Raw genomic sequence first — 19,810 nt, forward strand, 5'->3', positions numbered from 1 at the left:
GCCGCGGTGCGAAGACCCGCCAGACCGGCCACCCCACTGGACCAGACCTCCGGGGACCGCCCGATGGAGAGACCTGCCCCGACGATGCCACCGTGCAGGTCCCCGCCAACGGGCCCCCGTCCCGCCGAGGATTCCGGAGCTGCCGGGTGCCCTCCAGCCCCAGAGCGTGCCGGGATCTCCTGGTGCGGAGCTTTCCCCACAGCAGAGGATGCCCTCTCCATGGCAGACCCTCTGGCTGGAAGAGCTCTCCTGGGCCAACGCCTTCGAGGCTTTCGAGGCCTCAGTGGCCCGGCTCACAGAGGAGCTCTCGGCAGCTGCCCAGCCCGGCCAACCCCGAGGAAACAGTAGACCGGCGATGCGACGGGATCACAGACCGCAGCCGCAGAGGCGACCCAGGCGCCAGTGCTATGGTAGCAGCCTCCCGGATCCAGAAGCTGTACCAGGCCAAGCGTCCCAAGGCGGTGAGAGAGATCCTGGAGGGACCCTCGGCCTTCTGCCAGGTCCCCCGGGAGGCTCTTTTCAGCTATTTCAGCAGGGTCTTCAACCCCACAGCAGAAGCCACCACCCCACACCCTGCGACCATTGAAGCACTGACCCGTGCCCCCGGCGGAGGTGTTGGAGGATGCCTTCACACCGCAGGAGGTGGAAGCCCGCCTGAAGAGGAACAGGGACACTACCCCTGGCAAGGACGGGATCAGGTACAGTCTCCTTAAAACGCGACCTGGGCTGCCTCGTTCTTTCTGTTCTCTTCAACAGGTGTAGAGTTCCGGCGCACGCCCGCCGCCTGGAAGAGGGCCATGATGGTCCTCATCCACAAGAAGGGAGACCCGAACGACCCGGGCAACTGGAGACCCATCCCCCTGCGCTCCACTGTCTCTAAACTATACGCCAGCTGCCTGGCGGGCCGCATCACCGACTGGGCGGTGACCGGCGGAGCCGTAAGCCGAAGCCAGAAAGGCTTCATGTGCACGGAGGGCTGCTACGAGCACAATTTCACCCTCCAGATGGCCCTGGACAACACCCAGAGGACCAGGAGGTAGTGCGCAGTGGCGTGGCTGGACATTTCCAACGCCTTTGGGTCCGTGTCGCACCGCCACATCTTTTGGTACCCTCCGCAAGCTGGGCCTGACGGACGGCATCACCAACCTGGTGCGCGAGCTCTACCGTGGTTGCACCATGACAGTCCGCGCCACTGACGGGGAGACAGTGGAGATCCCCATCCGGTCAGGAGCGAGACAGGGCTGGGCCCCTCAGCCCCATCACATTTAACCTGGCCATGGAACTGCTCCTTCGAGCTGTGGCAGGCGGCCCCAGCGGGCTCGACCTCTACGGCCAGAAGTTGAGCCTCCTGGCCTACGCCTATGACCTCGTGCTCCTCACCCCCGACGCCACCCAGCTGCAACAGATGCCGGACATGAGGTCCGAGGCAGCCAGGTGGATGGGCCTGCGTTTTAACATTGCCAAGTGCGCTTCCCTGCACATCGACAGGAAGCAGAACAGCCGCGTCCTGGACTCCACCCTCATGATTCAGGGCCAGGCGATGCAGCACCTGCGCAACAGCGAGGCCTACTGCCACCTGGGGACGCCCACTGGCCACCGGGCCAGGCAGATGCCGGAGGAGACTATCAATGGCATCGTGCAGGACGCACGCAAACTGGACTCGTCCTTGCTGGCCCCCTGGCAGAAGATCGACGTGGTGAACACTTTCCTCATCCCCCGTGTCGCCTTCGTCCTGAGAGGCTCGGTGGTCCCCAAGACCCCCTCAAGAAGGCGGACACCTTCAGCAGCCGCCGGATCTCAAAGTGGCTGCACCTGCCGCTGAGGGCCAGCAATGAAGTCCTGCACATCCCCTGCCGGCAGGGGGGTGCCAATGTGCCCCGCATGGGAGACCTCGGTGAGATCGCCGTGGTCACCCACGCCTTCCGCCTCCTGACCTGCCCAGATGCAATGGTAAGTATCACTGCCACCAGCGCCCTGGAGACCGCCCGCAAGAGGATCAGCAGGCAACCCACCAGACATGACCTGGCCACCTTCCTGAGCGGCTCGCTGGAGGGCGAGTTCAGCCGAGACGGTGGGGACTTTGCCTCACTGTGGAGCCGAGCCTGCAACGCCACACGTCGCCTCGGGAAGCGCATCGGCTGCGCCTGGACCTGGACCGAGGAGTGCCGGGAGCTGGCAGTCTCCCTGCAGCCAGCCACGCACGCCGCCTCCGTGACCGTGACGCCCCGCACAAGGACCTTCCTGGAGAGGTTCCTGAAGGACGCTGTCCGCAACAAATACGCCAGCGACCTGAGGGCCAAACCTGTCCAGGGTAAGGTCTTCGATGTCACCTCGAAGTGGGACGCCAGCAACCACTTCACGCCTAGAGGGAGCTTCACGCGCTTCGCGGACTGGCGCTTCCTCCACCGCGCCCGCCTCAACTGCCTGCCTCTCAACGGGGCCGTCCGCTTCGGCCACCGGGACAAGAGGTGCCGACGGTGCGGCTACGCGGCCGAGACCCTCCCCCACGTGCTGTGCAGCTGCAAGCCGCACGACAGGGCCTGGCAGCTCCGCCACAACGCTGTCCAGGACCGGCTGGTGAGGGCCACCCCAGCCGCAGCAGGGCAGGTCTATGTCAACTGCACTGTCCCGGGCTGCGAGAGCCAGATGCGCCCCAACATCGTGATCACCGACGAGGAGGCCAAGAAGATCGTCATCGTGGACGTCACCATCCTGTTTGAGAACCGGCGCCAAGCCTTCACCGATGCCCGGGCTCGCAAGCGGGAGAAGTACGCCCCACTGGCCGACACCTTGAGGGGCCACGGCTACAACGTGACGGTCGACGCACTCATCATGGGAACGCTCGGAGCTTGGGACCCCAGTAACGAGAGCGTCCTGCGTGCCTGCTGCGTCTCCCGCCGTTACGCCAAGCTGATGCGCTGCCTCATAGTGTCCGACACCATCCGGTGGTCCCGCGACATTTACGTGGAGCACATCGTGGGCCACCGCCAATACAAGGACCCCACCAGGAAAACAGCCGCCGGACCAGACCCAGAGGGGACTGCCTGAAACCCCCCCCTCCCGCACCAGACGGACCTTCGCTTCAAGAGGATTCATCAACAACGGACGACGACCCAGCGCCACTTGAAGAGGACCCCTGCGATAGACTATATTTAGACTGAGACACTTTTTTCTCGGACCACTTCTTCCACCATTGCGGACCATTGTCACTGGTATGTGTGTTTCTATCCTCTTTTTCTCAGCGTTGTGAAACCCCCCACTCCCTTCACCCCCAGGCTTAGTTGGTTAACTTTGTATCGCATGTAACCTAGTTGCGTTCCCAACCTCACCCCCATCCTTCTATTGTTAGTCCCTCGCCCGGGCGCTCTGTATTTCCCTATCGGCTTTGTCATCTTCTTTGGATTTACAATCCTTAACATCTACTAATAAAAGTCAATCTGTTCTTATCAGTTTAATCGCTGATATGTCCTCGATGGGAGGACCGACGCATTAAACGCATTTTTTGGTGCCGGGAGCGGGCCTTGGAGCTTGCTCCAGCGCCTCCACGCATCAGCCCGGTATTGCAGTGCCTCCAGGCCCGGTGCCCGCTCCCCTTCTGGGAGAGCGCTGCCTTCCTCCTCTCTGGGTTCCAAAAGCAGCGGCAGCGGGGGCGGGGCCATGGCCCCTGGGTGGCCCCATAGGGAAGACCCTATGCAAAGGCCTGCTGCTGCTGGGCAGGCAGCACACTGACAGGGAGGGGAGCGAGCGAGCAAGCGCCCTCCTGCTTGGCAGGCAGCACAGCCCCACCACCGCCTCCCGCCGGGGAGGCCGGGGCCCCGTGTGGGGCCCCAGGCCTGGGCAGGCAAGGGGTGTGGGCCGGGAGCCCGCTGCGGGACCGGAAGCAGCACCCGGAGGGTGGGTCGGGGAGGCCGGGGCCTTCCCGGCTACTGGCAGGCAGGCCTTGCAGCTTCTTTCCATGTCTCTTGCCCTCTGGCTTGGCCTGCAAGGCCGCTTAAGATGAGATGCTGCCTTTGTCGAGCGTTGTTGTTGCCGCTGCCGACCAAAGCCAGAGCAGTGGGGTGTGTGCAAGCGTGAGTCAAACGAAAGCAGTAGATGGAGACCAGGGCAAACGGAAGGAAGCCCAAGCCAAGCCAAGCCTGCAGAACAATGCTGCCAGCTAGTCAAGCGACCAGACCAAAACGCTGGCTTGCATCCATAGATGCTTCTCGAGCAAGTCGTGGACGGGACGTCCTTCTCCCCCTGTACTCGGCCTCGGCTGGAGTACTGCGGTCAGTTTTGGGCTGGCTCCACAATTCAAAAAGGACGTGATGTGGAGAAGCTGGAGCGAGTCCGTCCAGAGAAGAGCCACGCCCACACACGATCACAAGTCAGGGAAGCAGACCCAATGATGACAGGCTGAGAGCCCTGCCGGGGCTCTTGAGCCTGGATAAAGCCCAGGCTCGCTCGCTCAGGAGCGATCTGATGGCCACCTCCAAGTTGACCGCCAACCAGCAGCTGGGGGGACGTGTGTGTTCACCAGAGCGAGCGCCCCAAGCAAGGTGTAAGGTTCGACCTAGAAACTACTATGCAAAGCCTAAGCAAAAGTGAATGTTATGTGTCGAATGCCCATCTGCAATGATAAGGAGCAGACAGTCTTAGATAGAGGAAGCTTGAAAACAAAAAACAGAATCAGAGGCACTGGAACAAAGAGCTCATTATAATACTAAAAATCACACCCTGAAGCAGGGAAGATATATGCTAATGAAACATATATGTACGTTAACGAGATACACAGGTATAGAGACATGCTCAGTAAAGAACTCCTTGCGTCACTCCTTTATAACCAATTAGCAAACAAGGATGCTTATGAAGATTCAACCTCTGGTATATAAGGGGCGCAGTATTGAATATGTGTGTGCTTGTCTTGTGAAATTATTCCGCTTGCACCTTTTATTGCTAGCAATAAATCTTTTTTATACTTTCACCCCTGGTATCTTTATTGGCCTTTGCATACCGGGCACGAACCCAGACTTGAGCTGGGGCCTAACAAAGGGATGATGACCAGGTCGAACTGTCATCAACTAACTACTACAAGGCCATTTCAGGCTGGACAGGAGGAAGAATTTCTTTCCTGTCTGAGCCCCCAAGGCAAGGTCTGTCTGGAACAGCCTGCCGCCGGAGGTGGTTCGAGCACCTGCCTCCCTTGAACACCTTCAAGAGCAAATGGGATGCTTCTCTTGCTGGGATCCTATGACACCAGCAGACTTCCTTCCGGCCCTTTGGGCAGGGGGCTGGACGGACTCGATCTTCCGAGGTCTCTTCCAGCCCGAATGTCTACGAAATCGTCGAGTCGAGGAAGGAGCAGCACGCACCTGCCAGCCTCCGCCCGCCCGCAGGAGAGCCAGCCAGTCGCCAGGCCCCAGGACCGACCGACCGCTGCCACCCCCGCCACTGGGGCCGCCCCCAGCCCTGCTCGCCGGGCCCTCTGGGCTGCCAGCCCGGGGCACCCACTCCCCCTCCAGGTCTCGGCAGGTTATCGCTTCTTGGCCTCTTGAAGGCTCAGATCAGGTTGGCGGACAGGCCTCGGTCCAGCTGCTGCCTGGTCGGGCCTTGAGAGGATGGAGGCGACGGATGATATGCAGAGTGCAATGCAGATGATGGTGGAGACAGGAGTGGAGGAGAAAGGAGGTCGGGAGCAGCAACAGCAGAGGGAGAACCAGGAGATTGGAGGTGAAAGCGGCGGAAGAGGTGAGCGGACGGCGGAGGAGGAGGGGTGGACCGGAGTTCAGCGGAGAGGGACAACCCAGGCGGGAGCGGGGCGGGGTAGAAGACCCCTGAAGAGAGAGGAGCGTCGGCGGCGGAAGAGAGGCATCGGGAGGCCCCTGGGCAGGAGAAGGAGGCGGCGAGACCCGAGGAACCAGAGAAGGAAGATGGAGTTTGTGGAACAAAATGGAGGGTCAAAGTAACCCTGACTTTGGAGGGTTATAAAGGGAACAAGACTTTACGGCGCGGGGACTTCGTTACAAGTACTGTTTAGGACCCTGAAAGTGAATCCAAAGGACTTGGACTGCGTGGTGGCCTTTGATAGTAGGAGGGTCTGGAATCTAACTTTTGGAAATGAGGAATGCTATGCAGCCTTCTGGAAGGCGCATAAGGAGGAGTTAGGGCGGGGGGAATTGGAGGGGTTGATCTTTGATATGGGGCAGAAGGTGCGGGAGAGGATCCTGTATATTAAGATGTTTAGTGGTATGGTGAAGAGACAGGATATGAAATCTTGGCTAGAACAGAGGGTGCAGAGAGTACTGTTTGTGGAAAAGGAGTGTGACCAATGGGGGATTTGGATGGGGGCATGGAGGGCAAAGGTGGTTTTGCATGAGGAGGTGGGGAGCCCTGGGGCGGTTAAGCACTTGGCCTCAGCAGTGCAAGCTGGTCCTTGTAGAGGATATCCAACTTATTTTGACCAGCCCAAACTGTGTAACAGGTGCGGGCAAGCAGGGCACCTGGCAGCATTTTGTCGGTTGACAATTTGTTACCGGTGCAGGGGGATGGGACACACGGCCCAATTTGGTAAAGAGGGCTCTGTGTGTAAAGCTTGTGGGCAAGAGGGGCACGTTCAGCAAGCGTGTCCATCGTCCTATTCTAATAAAGTAGGGATGACGGGGCATCGAGAGGAGCAGAGGGGGAAGGAGGGAGGAATGGAGGAGGAGGAACAGCTGGGGGAGGAGAAGGAGGAGATGGTTGTGGAAGAAACACCAATGGGAGAGGAGGAGGTGGTGTTGGAGTTGGTGGAGGAGTTAGACACAGAAGGGAAGGGGGGGGAGAGAACGAGAGGGGGGACATGGCCAGACAAATGAAAGAGAAGGGGTGGGCAGAGCAAATGGAGGAGATGGAGGCAACTGAACAAGGGAAGGAAGGGGGTTTAAAGAAAAGGAAGAAACGGGGGGGGGGGAGAAAGGGGGGAAGAAGTTGGGGTTGCAAACTGAGGGAAAGGGTGGGAGGGAAAAAGGGAAGGAAAAAGGCGGGGGGGAAGGGGGAAGGGATTGGGATTTCTAAGCCCAGGAGCGGTGGAGGGCCTGGTGGAAGCAACTGGAATATGGAGGAAGGGGGTAGAGTCATCAGTAGAGTCACTGGAGAGTGGGAGTGGGGAAGAGGTGTAAGGGGGGGGGAAGGTGTGGTTTAATGATGATTTCAATGGAAGGGGCCTCTTGTGTTTGTTCATTAAATGTGAGGAGTTTGTGGTCAAGGAAAAGGTGGGAAAGAGTGGGAGGGTATTTGAGGGCATTAAGGGCTGATATTATTTGTCTACAAGAATGTGGGATTGGGTGGGATGAGGGTTATAGGATGGTGCAGAGAAGATGGGCTAAGGGGAAATCATGGTGGGCTGGGGCAGGGGGGAATAAGGCTGCAGGGGTGGGAATTTTAGTTGACAAGACGCAGGTGAGGGTAATTGGGGTGGAGGTGCTAATGGAAGGGCATTTGCAACACATGAGGATGGAGGTGGGGGGGAAGAGGTGGGGGTGTTTAATGTCTATGCACTGGTGGTGAAGGCAGAGAGGAGGGAATTTTTTCGGAGATTGGTGATACGTGAGGGAGGGGGTGGGAAGAAGGTTTTTGTAGGGGATTTCAAATATTATTGAGAAAGGAGATAGGGAAGGGGGGGTTGGGGGGGATGTTTGGAGCATGGGGAGGTGTTTGGGGAATTGGATTGGGGAAGAGGGGCTGGTGGATGTCTGGAGGGGGGAGCAGGTGGGAATGAGGATGGATCGGGGGGGAAGAGGGTTTCACAAATTGATTTTGTGTTTCGGAGGGGGTTGGGGTGGAAGGGAAGGAGGTGGTGGAAGTGGGTTTTAGCGATCATAAAATGGTGAGGGTAGAGTTACAGGTTGGGGGAGGGAGTGGGAGAGGAAGGGGGGTGTGGAAGTTTACTTCAAGGATGTTGGAAGACGAACAGGTGTGTGGGGCATTTGGGAGGGAATATAAGGGGTGGAAGACAAGGAGGATGCTTTTTAAGTGGCATTGGGAATGGTGGAGGGTTACAAAGGAGAAGATTAGGAGTTGGTTTATTTGGGTTGGGAAGCGGAAAGGGTGGGAGAAGAGGAGGGAATTGGGGAGGTTGCAGGGAAGGGTGCAGAGGTTGATTTGGGAGGCGATTGGGGGGGGAAGGAGGTGAAGCGGGAGTTGGGGGAGGCGAAGCAGGCGGTGGAGGATTGGTTTCGGGAGAGGGAGCAGGAGAGGATGTTTTTAGCAAGGGCACCGTGGGTGGGGGAGGGGGAGGAATGGGGGAGGTATTTTGTGGAAAGGGTGAAGAAGGGAAGTGGGGGCAGTGGTGACCGGGGAGGGGGTGCGGGTAGAGAAGCAAGGGGAGGTGTTGGAGGACTTGACAAGGTTCTATGAGGGGTTGTATAGTAGGCGGGAGGTGGATGAAGCAGTGGGGGAGAAGGTTTTGGGGGAGCTGGGAAGGAGGGTTGGGGAGCGGGCGGATTTGGAGAAGGATATAATGGGTGAGGAGGTAAGGGAGGTGTTAGGGAAGATGAAGAGGGGGAAGACGCCAGGTTTGGATGGACTGCCGACGGAGTTTTATGAGAGGTTTTGGGGGGTGGTGGGGGGGGAATGTGGTGGAGGCATTTCGGGAGATTATGGGGTCAGGGGTGGTGGGGTTGCTGTATAAAAAGGGGAATAGGGAGCTGCTACAGAACTGGAGGCCTATTACATTACTGAATGTAGATTATAAGTTATTTTCGAAAGTGTTGGCAATGAGGATGGGGAGGTGGTGGGGGAAGACCAGACACATGCGGTGAAGGGTAGGAGGATGGTAGATACACAGTGGGTGTGGAGGGATGTGTTGGAGTACGTGGGAGAGAGGGGGTGGAGGGTGGTGGTGGGTAGTGTAGATTTAGAGAAGGCCTATGATAGTTTGGAGCACAGGTTTTTGTTTGAGGTGTTGGGGTTTCCAGGGAAGTTTGTGGGATGGGTGAAAGCATTGTATAGGGGAGCATGGAGCAGAGTTTTGGTGAAGGGATTTTTGGGAGGGGAATTTAGGGTGGAGAGAGGGATGCGTCAGGGGTGCCCCCTGTCTCCGGGGCTCTTTGTGTGTGGCATTGAGCCCCTGGCGCAAAGGATGAGGAGGGATGGGAGGGTGAGGGGAATTCCGGTGCCGGGGGGAGGGGAGTTGAGAGTGAGTTTATATATGGACGACATGATGTTCATGGTGCGAGATGAGGGGTCGTTGAGGAGGGAGGTGGAAGGAATTCGGGAGTATGGGGAGGCGGCGGTGCCATGGGTGAATAAGGGGAAGAGTAGTTTGTTGGCAGTGGGGGAATGGAGGGGGTTGGAGGAGGAAGGGTGGTGTGTGGAGAGGGAGGGGTTGAAGGTACTGGGAGTGTATATGGATGTGAAGGGAAAGGGGGAACGGGTGTGGGAGGAGGTTGGAGGGAGGATGAGGAAAGTGGTCCCCCATAGCCCTACCAGGAAATTGTCATTTAGAGGGAAGGTGGGGGTTATTAAGCAGGTGCTGTTGCTGACAATTCTGTTCGTGGCAATGGTGTACCTGTCCACTTGGTTGCAGGTGAGGCAGGTACATAGGGAGGAGTGTCTCTTCTTCTGGGGTGGGAAGGTGAAGAGGGTGGCGAGGAGGGAGATATATAAGGGGGAGGACTTGGGAGGGTGGGGAGTACCGGAATTAGAGGTTTTTTTGTATGTGCATTTTTGGAAAGGGGTGGTAAGAGTTGTGGGGCTGGAGGGGAGGAAAGTTGGGGCATTATGTAGGTATTGGGCGGGAAGGTATTTGAGAAGGTTGGGGTTATATGGGGGGAGGTGGATGGGGTTGTGGGCTGAGAGACTGGCAAGGTGGTATATGCAGGGGTGGGGTTTCTTGAGGGCAAAGGGGTTGGAGGGTTTAGGGTGTAAGGGATCGAGGGAAGCAAAACGGGTATGGAGGGAAATTAGAGGGAGAGATGGGATGGCGGACATAGGGGAATTGACGTGGGGACAGGTGGGGAAAGGGATAGTGGGAAAGAGGTAGAAGGGGGAGCACAAGGATTTTGCGTGGCGGGTGGTGAGAAGGGTATTACCAGTGAGGGTGGAGCAGAGGAAATGGGGGTTGGTAAGGTTGGGGAAGTGTCTGAGAGAACTGTGCAGGAGGGAGGAGACGGTGTTTCATGTATTATGGGAATGTTCATTTGCTCAGAGGGTTTGGAAACGGGTGGCGGGGTTTTGTAAGGCAATAGGATGGGGGGAATGTGTGAGTTACGAGGGAGCGGTGTATGGACTGGTGAGGGGTAAAGTAAGGGAACAGGAAGTTTGGGTGTTATTATTGTGTACACGGGTTGCAGTGTGGAAGACAAGGTGTTTATTGGTTCAGAAGGGGCTTTGCTTTATGTCACAGGAGTGTGTTTATTTGGCATATGCAGAGGTGGGGTACTATAGGAATAAAGGGGAAGGGGAGTGGGAAGGTGTTGATTGGGGGAAATTTTTTGAATAGGAGGAAGGGAGGGGAAGGAAGGAGAAGAGAAACAAGGTTATTTCTTGTGTTAGGTCTTGGAAAGTGAGATGGAGTCGGAGGTGGGAGGGTTTGTTGCAGGGGGGGGAGAAGTGTTTCTTTGGGTGTTTAAGAAATTTCTGATGGTAGGGGGTGAATGGTTCTGTTTGGAGATTTGACGTGGGAAAGCTGGTGTTTTTGTTGTTGGTGGTGATGCTTTTATGATTTTGATACCTTGTTATTAATAAAAAAAAAAATCTGTTCTTATCAGTTTAATCGCTGATACATCTTCGATGTGTGGCCTCTAGAAGGCCCTGATCTGAGCGCCGGGGAAGACAGAGGGTACAGCGGTGCAGAGAGAGATGGCAGTTGCGAAGGCGAGGTCCAATATGCAGATCAGGATGCAAATGATGGCAGAGACGAGAGCTCAGGAGCAGTGACAGCGATGGGCGAACCAGATCAGCGGAAGGAACGACGGAGGTGGTGAGCGAACAGCGGAGGAGGAGGAGGAAGGGTGGACCCATGTGCAGCGGAAAGGGAAGGCCCAAGAGGGAGCGGGGGGCAGAAGACCCCCGAAGAGAGAGGAGCGTCAACAGCGGAAGGGAGTCGTCGGGAGGCAGCAGGAGTGGCGGACCCTGAAGAGGAAGAAAATGGAGGCCAACAGACAAAATGGAGGGTGAAGGTAACCCTCACTGTTGAGGGGTATAAGGGAAACAAGACTCTGAGGCGTGGAGACTTTATGGCTGAGGTCCTCTTTAGGACCCCCAAAGTGAATCCGAGGGACTTGCACTGCGTGGTGCCCTTCGACAACAGGAAGGTCTGGAAGGTGACTTTTGAAAATGAGAAATGTTATGCTGCCTTTTGGAAGGCGCGTGAGGCGGCACTGGAAGGAGGGGAGCTGGAGGGGTTGGTGTTTGATATGGGGGGGACGGCACAGGAGAGAGTGCTGTATATTAAGATGTTTACGGACATGTTGGATAAGGACGACGTGAGAAGATGGTTGGAGCAGAGGGTGGAGAGAGTGACGTTTGTGGAAAAAGTGTGATCGGTGGGGGGTTTGGATGGGGGCATGGAGGGCGAAGGTGGTGCTCCATGAGGTGGTGGGGAGCCCTGGGGCGGTTAAGCACTTGGCTTCGGCAGTGCAAGTTGGGCCGTGTAGGGGATATGTGGTCTATCATGACCAGCCCAAGCTGTGCAATAGGTGCGGGCAAGAGGGGCACCTGGCGGCGTTCTGCCGACTTAGGGTGTGTTATCCCTGCAGGGGGCTGGGGCACACAGCTCAATTCTGCAAGGAGAGCTTTGTGTGTAAGGGTTGCGGGCAGGAGGGGCACATACAGCAGACATGCCCCTCGTCCTATGCAAATCGAGTGCGGATGGCGGGGCATCGTGAGGGGGGAGGGGGAGGAGAGAGAAATGGAGGAGGAGGAACAGATGGGTGTGCCAGAGGAGGGAGGAGAGATGTTTGTGGAGGAAAGACCTGGGGAGGAGGAGAGTAAAGAGGAGATCGAAGAGGCAGTCATGGGGCTGGTGGAGGAAGAGGTTTTGGAGATGAAAGAACAGAAGGGGGACGAGGGAAAGGGGGGGATGCGGCGTTGCGACATTTGAGGGGTATGGTGGCGGAGTTGGAAATGGAACAAACAGTGGGACAAAACGGGTCAAACATAAGGGAAGGGGTGGGCAGAGCAACTGGAGGAGATGGAGGCAATTGAACAAAGGCAGGGAGGGAGTCTGAAGAAAAGGAAGAAACAAGGCAGGGAGGAAAGGGGGAAGAAGAAGGTGGGGGTGCAAACTGAGGGTAGAAAGGAAGAAGGGAAGGGGAAAGAGAAAGAGGAGAGGGAGGAAAGTTTGGGATTTCTGAGCCCGGAGGAGGAGTCAGAGGAGAGTTCGGAATCAGTGGAAGATGAACCTGGGGGTGGGGAAGGAAGGGATGCAAAATCTAAAATGAAAGATGATGGAAGAAGAATTAGAGATGTGTGTTCTTGGGAGGAGAGTAGATTGGAATGGGAGAGGCAGCGATTGCGTAAAGGTTGGAGAAAAGTGCCAAGAGTGATGAAGTGTGGGGAGTCGAGTCGAAAGTAAAACGGGTAAGCGGAAGGTTGTGTTTGGAAAATGAGAAGAGAACAGAAAATGATAATGGGGATTAAGTTAAGTATTAATGTGCGGGGATGAAATGACGGATTGAAGGGGTGTAGGTATGTAAAGGGTGCGGGTGAATGTTGTTATTTTGAGTTGTGAAATGGGAAAGATGGTGTTTTTGTCATTTGTGACAAAAGTCTTGTGTTTTTGATACTTGGTATTAATAAAATAAAAATCTGTTATCAGTTTAATCGCTGATACGTCCTCGATGTGAGGACCGATGCATTAAACACATTTTTGGTGCCAGGGTCAGGCCTCGGAGCTTGCTCCAGCCCCTCCACGCATCGGCCCGGTATTGCACTGCCTCCGGGCCCGGTGCCTGCTCCCCTTCTGGGGGAGCACCACCTTCCTCCTCTCTGGGTTCAAAAGCAGTGGCAGCAGCAGCACGGGCAGGGCTGTGGCCCCTGGGTGGCCCCAGGGGGCAGACCCTATGCAAAAGGCTGCCGCTGCCAGGCAGCCAGCACACTGGCAGGGGAGGGAGCGAGCGTGCGCGTGCCCTCCCGCTCAGCAGGCAGCGCAGCCCCGCCACCACCTGCCAGGGGGAGGCTGGGGCCCCGCCCGGGGCCACAGGGCCTGGGCAGGCAGGGGGGTGCGGGCCAGGAGCCCGCTGGGGCCCGCTGCGGGCCCGGAAGCGGTGCCCGGATGGTAGGTCGGGGAGGCCAGGACCTTCCTGGCTACTGGCAGGCAGGCCTTGCAGCCTCCGTCTGCATCAGCCTGCAAGGCCACTTAAGACCAGACACTGCCTTCGTCGAGTGTCGCTGTCATCGCCACCGCCCAAAGCCAGAGGGAGTGGTGGGGCGCGTGCAAGCGCAAGTCAAATGAAAGCAGTAGACGGAGACCGGGGCAAACAGAAGGAAGGAAGCCCGAGCTGAGTCGAGTCGTGTCTGCAGCGCAATGCTGCCAGCTAGGCAAGCAACCCAAATGCTGGCTTGCATCCAGAGATGCTTCTTGAGCAAATCCCGGGCGGGCGGGACGTCCTTCTCCCCTTGTACTCCGCCTCGGCTGGAGTGCTGCGTCCAGTTTTGGGCTGGCTCCACAATTCAAAAAGGACGGGCGTGATGTGGAGAAGCTGGAGAGAGTCCGTCCAGAGAAGAGCCACGCGCCCACCGCGCACGATCACAGGTCAGGGAAGCAGACCCTATGATGACAGGCTGAGAGCCCTGCCTGGGGCTCTTGAGCCTGCATAAAGCCCAGGCTCGCTCACTCGCTCGGGGGTGATCTGATGGCCACCTCTAAGTTGACCGCCAACCAGTAGCTGGGGGAACGCGTTTGTTCACCAGAGCGAGCGAGCGCGCGCCCCAGGGAAGGGAAGGGAAGGGAGGACGACCCGGTAGAACCATCATCAACTAACTACTACAAGGCTATTTCAGGCTGGACAGGAGGAAGAATTGCTTTTCTGTCCGAGCCCCCAAGGCAAGGTCTATCGGGAACAGCCTGCCACCGGAGGTGGTTCGGTTCGAGCGCCTACCTCCCTTGAACCCCTTCAAGAGCAGACGGGATGCTTCTCTTGCTGGGATCCACTGACCCCAGCGGCCTTCCTTCCAGCTGGCCCTTTGGGCAGGGGGCTGGACGGACTCGATGATCTTCCGAGGTCCCTTCCAGTTCGAACGTCTATGAAATCGTCAAGTCGAGTAGAGGAAGGAGCAGCACGCATCTGCCAGCCAGTCCCGCCCACCCGCACAGTGGCTTTCCCGCCTGCAGGAGAAAGAGCCAGCCAGTTGCTCAGTCGCCAGGCTCCGAGACCGACCACCGCCACCCCGCCGCCAGGGCCGCCCCCTGCCCTGCTTGCCAGGCCCTCTGGGCCACCGGCCCAGGGCGCCCACTCCCCCTCCACCGTTGGGCAGGTTATCGCTTCTCGGCCTCTTGAAGGCTCAGATCGGGTTGGCGGACGGGCCTAGGTCCGGCCGCTGCCTGGTCAGGCCTCGAGAGGCCAGGAGTCAGGAGCGGAGATGGCGGAGCAGGCGAAGAGAGCAGTGAAGGAAAGGGCGAGGCGGATGGAGATCAGTGAGCAGAGGACACTGGAGAGGACGGAGGTTGGTGAAGAGCGGAGATTGGAGGAGATGGAGGTTGGTGAGCAGAGGACATCAGAGGAGGTGGAGGTCGGGGAGCAGAGGAGAGTGGAAAGGAGGCAACGAGGTCCGGGAGAGAGCGGGGGGAGCGGTCATACCATCGGAGGAGGTGAGCAGAACAACGAAGGAGGTGAGCAGTCGGCAGCAGCGGAGGTTTGGAGTGTTGTAGGACGTCGGGGGAAGGTTCAGCTGGGAGTGGGGGGGAAGACCCCTGAAGAAGGCGGATCGGCAGGAGCGGCAGCAACAGAGGGCGGTCGGAGGAAAGAGACCAGGCAGGAGAAGGAGGCAGCAGGGACAGCGAAAGCGGCGGGTGCAGAGAGAGAAGAGGACAAGCGAAGGAGGGATGTTCGCTGGAAAGTGAAAGTGACTCTGGAGCAGGAAGGATTTCAAGGAGCAAAGACTTTGAGCCAGTGGGACTCTGTCTAAAATCTTATTGGGAGTTTTGAAGGTGCAACTGGTGGACTTAGTCTGTGTACTAGCATTTGATAATTATCGCGAGTGGCACGTGTCTTTTTGGAGTGCAAAAGCATATAATGCTTTTTGGGAGGCCCACGGAGTGGCTGTGGAACGGGGAGAGCTGGGGGGGGCTAAGGTTTGAGGTGGGCCAGAGGACGAGAGAGTGTGTGGTGTACATAAAGATGTATACAGATATGGTGGAAGAGGGGGATGTGGTGAACTGGTTAGAGGGTAGGGTGCAGCGGGTGAAAACAGTGAAGAAATGTTTTGACTGGTGGAGGGTTTGGACAGGGGGGTGGAGGGCATGAGTTATTTTGCATGAAGAAGTGGGGAATCTGGTGGGTATGAAGCGCCTGTTACCAGTTTTAAGGATGGGGATGCACAAGGGCTATATTATGTACGATGACCAGCCAAAGCTGTGTAGTAGGTTGGGGGGGGGGGGGCACCTGGCAGCATTTTGTGCGTTAACGATTTGTTTTCAGTGTAGGGGGATGGGACATAGGGCACAATTTTGCATGGAGAAAATGGGTGTAAGCAAGAGGGGCACTTTCAGTGAGATTGCCCCTTCTCATATGCAAATAGAGAGTGCGGGTACGAGAAGACCGGGGGGGGGGGGGGGGGGGAAACAGGGGGAGAGGTGGAACAAGGGGATGGGGAACACCTGGAAGGGAGGGCAGGGAGGGAGAGGTTGGTAGAAATGGCAAAATGAGGGGATGGAGGAGGAAGAACTGATAATAGAGGAAACACCTGAGGGGGAGGGAGGACGAGGACAAGCCATTGAAGAAGCAGTACTGGGGTTACTGGAAGAAGAATTGGAAGGAGAAAAGAAGGAGCAGAAGGGAGAGGAGGAAGGTGGGGCAGAAGCCTTAAAACAGCTGAGAGGGATGGTGGAGTGTTTGGGGGAAGTGGAAACATCTGAAGGAGGGAGTTGGACAGAGGAAATGGAAGCCCTGGAACAAGGACAAGAAGGGAGTTTAAAGAAAAGGAAAAAACAAGGGGGGGGGGTGAAAGGGGGTTATAAGAGAGCGGGGATGGAGATGGATGGTGGGGACTCGGGAGAGAAGGGGAAAGAGGGAGGAGGGAAAGGGGGACGAAAGGTTACAGGAAGGGAGGGAAGGGAGGGTGGGGGGGATATTTGAGCCCTGGAGCAGTGGAAGGTTTGGTAGCTACAATGAGGATATGGAGACCAGGGATGGTGACTCCTGGGGATGAGTCTGAAAGTGAATTAGAGAGTGGGAGTGGGGTGGAGGGGTGAGAAGACAAAAGGGGGTGGTTTTGTTTTTGAAAAAAATTGGAATGGCAATGAAGATTGTTTCTTTGAATGTGAGAAGCTTGTTAACGAGGAAAAGGTGGGAGAGGGTGGGGAGATGGTTAGAAGCACTGGACACAGACATGATTTGTGTTCAAGAATGTGGGATAGGGTGGGAAAGGGCTTACGGGTTTTTGAGGAAATGCTGGGGGAAGGGGCAGTCGTGGTGGGCTGGGGTGGGAGGGAATAGAGCAGCAGGGGTGGGTATCTTGTTGAATGGGACACAGGTGCGGGTAATCAGGGTGGAGACATTCATTGAGGGGCAGTTGCAGCACATGAAGATGGAGGTGGGGAGGGAGGAGGTGGGGGTCTTTAACATATATGCACTGGCAGTGAAAGCGGAAGGAAGGGAATTCTTGAGGAAGTTGGGGATATGTGGGGGTGGGGGAGGAAAGAAGGTTGTCGTAGGGGATTTCAATTGTATTATAGAAGAAGGGGATAGGGAAGGGGGTGTTGGGGGGGGCTTCTGGACTCTACAGGGAGATGGGTGAGAAATTGGATTCGGGAGGAGGGGCTGCAAGATGTGTGGGAGGGGGAGCAGGTGGGAACAAGGATGGATCCAGGAGGAAGAAGGGTATCGAGGACAGATTTTGTGTTTGTGTCCGGGGGGGTGAGGGTGGAGGGGAAGGAAATGGGAGAGGTGGGGTTTAGTGATCACAAGTGGCTGAGGGTGGATTTGCAGGTTGGGTTTTTGAGGGATGTGTTGGAATACATGGGAGAGAGGGGGTGGAGGGTGGTGATGGGAAGCGTGGACCTTGAAAAGGCTTATGATAGTTTGGAGCACGGGTTTTTGTTTAGGGTGTTGAGGCGGATGGGGTTTCCTGGGAAATCTGTGGGGTGGGTGAGGGCACTGTATGGGGGGGCACGGAGTAGGATTCTGGTGAAGGGATTTTTGGGAGAGGAATTCCAGGTGGAGAGGGGGGTGCGCCAGGGGTGCCCCCTGTCTCCGGGGTTGTTTATATGTGGTATGGAGTCACTGGCACAAAGGGTGAGAAGGGATGGGAGGGTGAGGGGGATTCCAATACCGGGGGGAGGGGAGTTGAGGGTTAGTTTATATATGGATGATGTGAGCTTCATGGTTCGAGATGAGGGGGCTTTAAGGAGGGTGGTGGAGGGTATTAGGGAGTATGGGGAGGCGGCGGGACCACGGGTGAACAAAGGGAAGAGCTCTTTGTTGGCCACGGGGGAATGGAAAGGGTTGGAGGAGGAAGGGTAGCAGGTGGAGAGGGAGGGTTTGAAGGTACTGGGAGTGTATATGGATGTGAGGGGGAAGGGGGAACGGGCATGGGAGGAGGTTCGAGGAAGGGTGAGGAAAGAGGCAGGGATATGGGGGACTAGAAAGAAAGGGGAAGTAGGGATTATGAAACTGTGTTTGTTGCCAACCATTTTGTTTGTGGCGATGGTGTACCCGACCACCTGGCTGCAGGTGAGGCAGGTGCAAAGGGAAATGTGTCTTTTTTGGGGGGAGGGGGGGGAGACAGAGAGGGTGGCGAGGAGGAGGATATACAAGAGGGAGCATCTGGGAGGGTGGGGTGTACCAGAATTAGAAGTCTTTTTGTATGTGCACTTTTGGAAAGGGGTGGTGAGGGCTGCGGGGCTGGAAGGGAGGAAAGTGGGGGCAATGTGTAGATACTGGGCAGGAAGGTTTTTGAGAAGATTGGGGCTATACAGGAGGTGGACGGGGCTGTGGGCTGAAAGACCAGCTAGGTGGTACGAGCAGGGGTGGGAGGGTTTGAGAGAAGCAAAGAGGGTACTGAGGGAAATTTGGGGGAGGGACAAAATGGCAGACATAGGGGAGGTGGCGGAAGGGGGAGCAAGAGGATTTTGCTTGGAGGGTTGTAAGGAAGGTAATACCAGCGAGGGTAGAACAGAGGAAATGGGGGTTGCTGCAGTCGGGGGAGTGCCCGAGGGAATTGTGTGGGAGGGTGGAAACTGTGTTACACTTGTTATGGGAGTGTTTTTATGCACAGAGGGTTTGGCAGTGGGTGGCAAGATTCTGTAAAGCGATAGGGTGGGGGGATTGTGTGGCTTATAAGGGGGTGGTGTATGGTTTGGTAAAGCCGAAGGTGAGGGAATGGGAAATGAGGATCTTATTATTGTGTACAGAGGGGGCGATATGGAAAACAAGGTGTCTACTAGTTCAGAAGGGGCTATATTTCACTTCACAGGAATGTGTGTGCTTAGTATACGCGGAATTGGAGTATTATAGGAAGAAAGGGGAAGGGGAAGGTATAGGTTGGAGAAAATTGTTTGAGTAGGAGGGAATTGAAAGGGAAGGGAAGGTTCAAGAGAATAATGTTATGATGTATATTATGTGTTTGAGAAATGAGATGGATTTGGAATGGTTTTGAGTTGATTATGTAAAAGGGGGAGAAGCATTTCTTTAGCTTTGGTTTTGTTTTGGGAAGGTTCTTATGTTATGATGTGTATGTGTTGTCTTGAGGTTTGAAGGGACAAGCTGGTGTTTTGTTTGGTTGAGTTCAAATTCTTATGGTTTTGATACTTTTGTAATAAAAGTACTTTCCGTGTCGCTCGGCCTGCGAGGCCACTTAAGACCAGACGCTGCCTTCGTCGAGCTTTGGCAGCGGCGACAACGACAACCAAAGCCAGAGCGGTGGGGCGTGTGCAAGTCAAGTGAAAGCAGTAGACAGAGACCGGGGCAAAGGGAAGGAAGCCTGAGTCAAGTCGAGTCTGCAGTGCGATGCTGCAGCTAGTCAAGCGACCCAAACGCTGGCTTGCATCCGTAGATGTTTCTCGAGCAAATCCCGGGCGGGACGTCCTTCTCCCCTTGTACTCGGCCTCAGCGAGGCCGCAGCTGGAGTACTGCGTCCAGTTTTGGGCTTGCTCTGCAATTCCAAAAGGACGTGATGCGGAGAAGCTGGAGAGAGTCCGTCCAGAGAAGAGCCACGCCCGCGCACGATCAGAGGTCAGGGAAGCAGACCCTGCAATGACAGGCTGAGAGCCCTGCCTAGGGCTCTTGAGCCTGGATAAAGCCCAGGCTCGCTCGCTCGCTCGGGGGCGATCTGATGGCCACTTCCAAGTTGACCACCAACCAGTAGCTGGGGGAACGCGTTTGTTCACCAGAGTGAGCGCCCCAAGGAAGGGATGACGACTAGGTCAAATAGTCATCAACTAACTACTACAAGGCCGTTTCAGGCTGGACAGGAGGAAGAATTTCTTTCCTGTCTGAGCCCCCAAGGCAAGGTCTGTCTGGAACAGCCTGCCACCGGAGGTGGTTCAAGCGCCTGCCTCCCTTGAACACCTTCAAGAGCAAACAGGATGCTTCTCTTGCTGGGATCCTATGACCCCAGCGGACCTCCTTCCGGCCCTTTGGGCAGGGGGCTAGACAGACCCAATGACCTTCCGAGGTCCCTTCCAGCCCAA

At 56.5% G+C, this 19,810-nt stretch overlaps 1 long non-coding RNA gene, 1 other non-coding gene and 1 pseudogene across 2 annotated transcripts in view; 2 read left to right on the forward strand and 1 right to left on the reverse strand.

The window, feature by feature from the left end:
- LOC132248503 (uncharacterized) overlaps positions 1 to 19,810 on the reverse strand; it is a 66,577-nt gene that overhangs the window by 21,687 nt on the left and 25,080 nt on the right. The window lies entirely within an intron of this gene.
- LOC132247900 (U2 spliceosomal RNA) lies at positions 3,416 to 3,591 on the forward strand (annotated as a pseudogene).
- Positions 12,734 to 12,918, forward strand: LOC132247908 (U2 spliceosomal RNA). Its single transcript, XR_009459304.1, has one exon. It is a non-coding gene; the product is annotated as a U2 spliceosomal RNA (small nuclear RNA).

This window comes from Alligator mississippiensis, chromosome 1 (genome assembly GCF_030867095.1).
Source record: "Alligator mississippiensis isolate rAllMis1 chromosome 1, rAllMis1, whole genome shotgun sequence".
In the NCBI taxonomy this organism is placed as follows: Eukaryota; Metazoa; Chordata; order Crocodylia; family Alligatoridae; genus Alligator; species Alligator mississippiensis.